General features: G+C 35.6%; 1 pseudogene; it reads right to left on the bottom strand.

The window, feature by feature from the left end:
- Positions 1 to 230: 230 nt before the first annotated feature.
- LOC149528694 (subtilisin-like protease SBT6.1) overlaps positions 231 to 6,000 on the bottom strand; it is a 28,420-nt pseudogene continuing 22,650 nt past the window's right edge.

The following is a 6,000-nucleotide window of genomic DNA, read 5'->3' as shown; positions in this document are numbered from 1 at the left end:
ATATAACTGATTAGAAAAGAGGCCCATATGTCTTTTGTGCAGGTGGCAGTATGTTACGTATCATGTGATTGGCCTCCTGATTTTTTTTAACTTAAGATTGTGCTCACGCCAAACAGGAATTCTTTCAACATCGATTTATTCTATCAAATAGAAAGCATGCAAAGTCAGCATTCCCATACACATATGCATTTTGACCAAGAGTGTCGACTGTTATAAGTTGTGTCAAACTGTCAAAACATAATGGAATGCACTATTGCTTTCCATGCTCTCTTACGCCGCCTTTGCCTCACTCGCCGGAAGCTCAAACCCAGAAGAAACCCAGTAATACAGAGAATAACTGGGACAAGCCACTGAAATGCAACTAAGGTCGATACGCCAGCCAAGAAGGTCCATTTTTGCACACTGTCTTCTGCTTGAGATGTTTGTAGAGATATTTCTTTTGAAAGAGGAATATTCAATGAATGATTCCCAACTTGTTCTAAACCTTGATTTTTGCCAAGACCAAAACCATATCCAATGGCAGGCCTTGCACCAATCATGCTTTGAAATGTGTCAGGATTGCTTCTCATCGGCTGTCATATTATGAAACGACTAGGAATCCCTGGTAGTTTTCTATTCCTCCAAGTCTGTGTATTATAACCCTTTGCTCTCCACACCTCAAAACAAGCATCATTCCCACACATTAGATTGCGATTCATCACCAAAGAATATTATGAAAGATTAACATCTTCTTGACAGGCTAGTAAAGAACCATCATTCCTGATCAGTGGAGAAGATAATCTGTTTGATGATGGGAATATCCTGGGATCTTTAATATTATGACTAAATGAAATCTTGAAGCTTCTTAAGAAGCCAGTAGCAATTAATCACCATTTGGCTACTATCCAAACAATTTGAATCCCCACATACTACAACACGACCAGTTCCACCACCCAATTCTAAAGCTCCAAGAATAGAAGATTCTGCTTTGGCTAGACCAGATGTCTGCACTACATTCTGTGCGGTGCTACCATCAAAATTATCTTGAAATGAGAAATTATGAAGGAAGCCACCTACTGGAAACTCTGCAATATCTATGCCAGATGCATAATGACTTCTTTCTCCTGCTATGAAAAATGCACCATTCAGGATAGTGTCCCCAAAAGCTATACCAAAAGGTTTGAGTAGATCATTGAGTGCAGGTATATTGGCACCACCAGTAGCTGGAGTCCACCAACTACATGTATCGTCATCAAAAAAAAAAAAATCTCATCTTCACCATGGTCTCCACATTATACCAATCTCCAAATACAACCAACCCCAAACCATGAATCTTTACATCATTCTCTAGTTTATCAATCTCTTCTTTGTAAAATTCATCCTCAAGATCTACCATCAGGAGTGTACCATACTGGCTGGCATTGAAACAAGTCAACGGGAACCCCAAAATTTCCATTAGTATCCAGCATCTCTCAACATATCAAACATCCCATGAAAATTTGTATGTGGGTGGTCACCATGCCAATCAAGAATATCATTTTTTACATCTAGGGAGTCTCGGGTATATATCCAGGAGGATATTTAATACTGTGAAATTGATCCCACAGAATCCATTGAGAATGAGGTGGAGTCAGAATGACTTGTAATTTTAAAATAAGTATGCAAATGCTTCTCCGAGAAATGGTTTTGCCTTTTGCAGGAGGTGAAACTACCGTGAGTGTTACATTGCCCTCTAGAAGTCCCGAAAATTGAGCCCCTTCATCCTTAATTTGCATGTGCAAAGCTAAGCAACCAATCCATGGCCAAATAACATCCGAATAGGTGAAGTGAATATTTAGTAAATTCGCAACCTCATCGAAGGGATGCCATGTTGGTTCACTCTCAACATGCCCAGTCACTCCCATACCATTCAAAATAGTTGCATTGAACATAACAGCCATTGCATCTGCATATAATGGTTGACGACAAAAGGGCCATGCGTAAGAACAATCTGTAAAATCAATAATACTTGGAAGAATACTTGCCCGAGGTCTGTACTTGAGAAGAATTTCATATGATTCAAGCAAATCAAGTTGACTAGCAACCTGCTCAAACATATTTGGCCCACCAAGTTTTGCAGCACCTTCAACTAATGCTTATTTCATACTTGCTGGGCTTAATATATCCCAGCGAATATTCTCAGGAAAAACACTGGCCAACAAACAGACTACACTAGCAACTGTAGACACCTAAATTTGATTACACTATTTTAGTAATCCTATTTAGTTATCTAAAAAGGGCATTATTAATTAAATTTGTATTTAATTAATCCTTTGTCATCCCCTAGTTGATTAATTTAATTAATCATCTATAGTCCTAATTGATAAATCAAATAATCTATTATTTATCAATTAAATCTTTTTCTTCTATCTAATTCCAAAATCCCCATTTATTAAATAAATCTATTTGATAAATGAAATCCTCAAATTCAAAAACCCCTAACCTATCTCTAATCCTCCATTTAGCCTAATCCACCCCATCCACCCATACTAACCAAGCTTAGCCACTAACTCACCCACCCTCATTAATGCCATCCACTTGCACATCTCTAACATCCCTAATCTAATCCTAAACCCAAGCCTAATCCACCCCCTAATGTTGTCACATTCCTTAAACAAGTTTAAGACTTTCCTAATCCAAACCAAAGTCTCCCCTCAAAAAAAACCCAACCACTAAGTCATGAGTGCTCTTACAAAACATAAAGACTCTTACAAGCCCACTCATGACTCTTACACCCATCTTCCACACTCTTCCCTCTTCCACACTCATTCCTCTTACATCCCTCTTACATACTCAACCCCACTCATCATGACTTTAACCAACCCTTAACCCTACCCTCTCACACTCATCCTCCTTGTGACAAGTGTCACCTTTCCATTGGTGCTAAACAAGCACAATCCATGTGCTCCCCTTTGAGTGCATCTTAGCCCTCCTTAAGCTTTCATCCATCCTTGCATCTAAGCCCTCCATCCCTCTACCCCTTAGCCTATAAATTGAATCCCATCCCAAGCCATTTCATCAACAATCTTTGAGCTAAAGTTACCATGCTATTTTGAGAACCAAAGCCATCAACCATACCCTTATAATGCCAAATTGAGAGCTCACAAAGCTACCAATTTGTCATTACCCATCTCCATTGAAGCAACTTTTGAGCATCTTGAGCATACATCCACAGCAAAAGGACACATCTACAGAATCAAGAAAGCATGGAGTGTTTTCTCTTGTGAGGTTTGCACTTCTTATTTTCTTTCTTAGTCTAAGCATATATGTGAATTTAGTTTTTGGTTTGTGAATGTTTACTTCATTTGTTAATGTTCTTTGCATACTGATTCTGGTTCTACAGCAACTACCAGACTTGCAACGCTTGTGCCTTTACTTTTGAATGATGAAACTGAATCTTGAACTCGAACTCAAACTTAGATCTTTAATCCATAGGCCCACACTTTGAAACTTTGAGCCATGTATCTTGAACTTGGAACCTTGAAACATGATCTGAGCTTAGTTTTGAACTTGAGCCACCTATCCCCTAAATCTTTGAACCATTGAATTGCACCCATAATCATTTCTTTGTACATAACTCTAAATCTGAAGCTGAACTTCAGACTAGGAACTTGAATCTGCATTTGTGATCTTGCATGTTGAGTTCAAACTGAGGCTTCTGAAAATTGAAACTTAGTCTTGAAATTGGATTCAAATTTGAAGTTTAAGTTGAACTTTGAAATCTTTAGTTCAAGTTTGAGTTCAACTTCGCATGAGTATGCTGCACCTTGGAATGTATTGACAATTTAGCTTTTTGGAGACTCGATCTTGAAGCCGAAGTAGAACTTGAAGTTCTAAATTTGATGGTTCAACTTCAACATATTTTCACAATTCTATCTTCTTCATAGGTCATAGTTCATAAACTATCATCAGCAATTAAAAACCAACCAAATTTTACTTTGCAGAGTTAGCTTGGAAGTTTAGAATGTGGGTATCAAAAGGCATGGTAAGAAGTTATAAATTAAATCCTTAGCTAGACTGGGTTTTCCAACACGTTCAAATAAAGGGATTCTAAGGTTTAGTTTTCATGCCCAAGATTCTTGTGATCAATCTCTACATTTAATGGTTGATGTTGAAGAAAAGGACCTCCAACTTCAACTAATTAATATTTTGAACTAAAGGAACATTGCATTTATCCAAGGATCTCTTTATTACTTTTTCTTTAGAAAGTGTTGCTTCATACATTGAATGGGTATCATCTACAAATTGTAAGTAAGAGACTGGGTCCACACCATTAACAATATAAATTCCTTTCCATTTTCCATTAAGTATAGCTTGAGAAATTAATTTTCCTAATACCTTATCAAGGATTATAAAAAGGGAAGGAGATAAAGGATCTCCTTTCCTAATACGTGTAGTTTTATCAAAGAAACCTTGTGAATTTTCATTGACCAAAATTGAGAACCTAGGAAAGAAAATAAAACCTTTAACTCACTTCAGCTAACTAGAGTGAAAACCAAATTTCTCCAATGTAGCCAACAAAAAACCCCTATTTACATTATTATAAGCCTTTTCAATGTTCAATTTTATTATCATTCTATTTGATTTTATTGTTATAATATAATGTATAGCTCCACGAACCACTATCAAACCTTCAAAGATTGACCTATTAGGAGAAAAACCACTCTGTATTATAGGGATGACTAAATGTAGGACCTTTTAAACCTATTTTCTATCACTTTTGTAATTGCCTTATAAATTATTTTACACAAAGTGACAGATCTGAAGTCTTAAAAGGTAGATTTCTCACCTTTCTTGTGCACCAAAGTTAGAAAGGTGTTTATTAAAATCTCTAAAAATGAAACCATCATTCCTAGATTCATCTACTGCCTCCCATAACTCATCCTAAAAAATATGCCAAGATTTCTAAAAAAATAAAGTTGGAAAATCATTCAAGCCTAGAGCTTTCTCACTTCCTAGGTTAAAGAGGGTGAATTTCATTTTCTTTTTGGAGCTGGGGTTCATTAACATATTATTTTTCTTATCATTGATACATCTAGGGATTATATTTAGAATCTCTCCAACCACTTTCTCCTCATTAAGATTCTTTGTTAATATATTAGAAAAGAAACTCAAAATGCTTCTTTATTAATATCATTAGCATTTTCTAAAATATTAACATGTAAATCTTTGATTGAAAATATTTTGTTTTGAGATCTTATTACCTTCATTGAGTTGTGAAATAGCTTTGTCTTTCTATCCCCATCATTCAACCAAGTTTCTCTAGATTTCTGCCTCCAAAAGGTTTTTTTTTAATCTAAAATTTTAGAGTATCTTCTTTGAAGCTCCTTTTCCTAAACAAAATCTGCTTCAAACATGCTATTTTCAATAATGTTTAGATTTAAGGCTTCTAATTATAATTCCTTGTTGAATTTTTCTACAAATACATTCTTAAATTCCACTCTATTATGTATCTTTAGTTGTTCCTTTAAATATTATAACTTCTTGATGAAGATAAAGCTTTTAATCCCTTCCCTGTTAGGAACATTTGTCCACCAATATACAATGTTCTCCATAATACTAGGGTCCTTGAACCATATCACTTCAAACTGAAAGGGTATTAGAAAGTAAAGTCCACCAAGATAACTGAGAGGGGGGAGGTGGTGAAACAGTTATGCAATTAAAACAACTCTCAATATCCTTATTAATTTTGAGACATGTAAATAATAGATGCAAAAACCATAGAAAGATAACCATACACAATAACACCAAGTTTGTTAACTAGCGAAAGCCCTGATCAAAGGGAAAACCTCAGTAGGGATGGTACCCACAAGATGATGTACTAATATTGAAGTTCCTTTTGAAAGAATGGACCTTGTTAGAATTTAATGAAATACAATTAGTAAAAATCTCAGTCCACGTTAGTTTTGGCTTATTATTTGACATAATTTTAACAACCTCTTAGATGATTAGAAAACCTAGGAATTAGCTAGAGACTATGAT

The sequence above is a fragment of the Cupressus sempervirens genome, chromosome 11, assembly GCF_028749045.1.
Source record: "Cupressus sempervirens isolate cs-2001-9-10 chromosome 11, ASM2874904v1, whole genome shotgun sequence".
Lineage (NCBI taxonomy): Eukaryota > Viridiplantae > Streptophyta > Pinopsida > Cupressales > Cupressaceae > Cupressus > Cupressus sempervirens.
The sequence above is the reverse complement of the archived record's forward strand: the minus strand, read 5'-3'. Positions and strand labels throughout refer to the sequence as shown.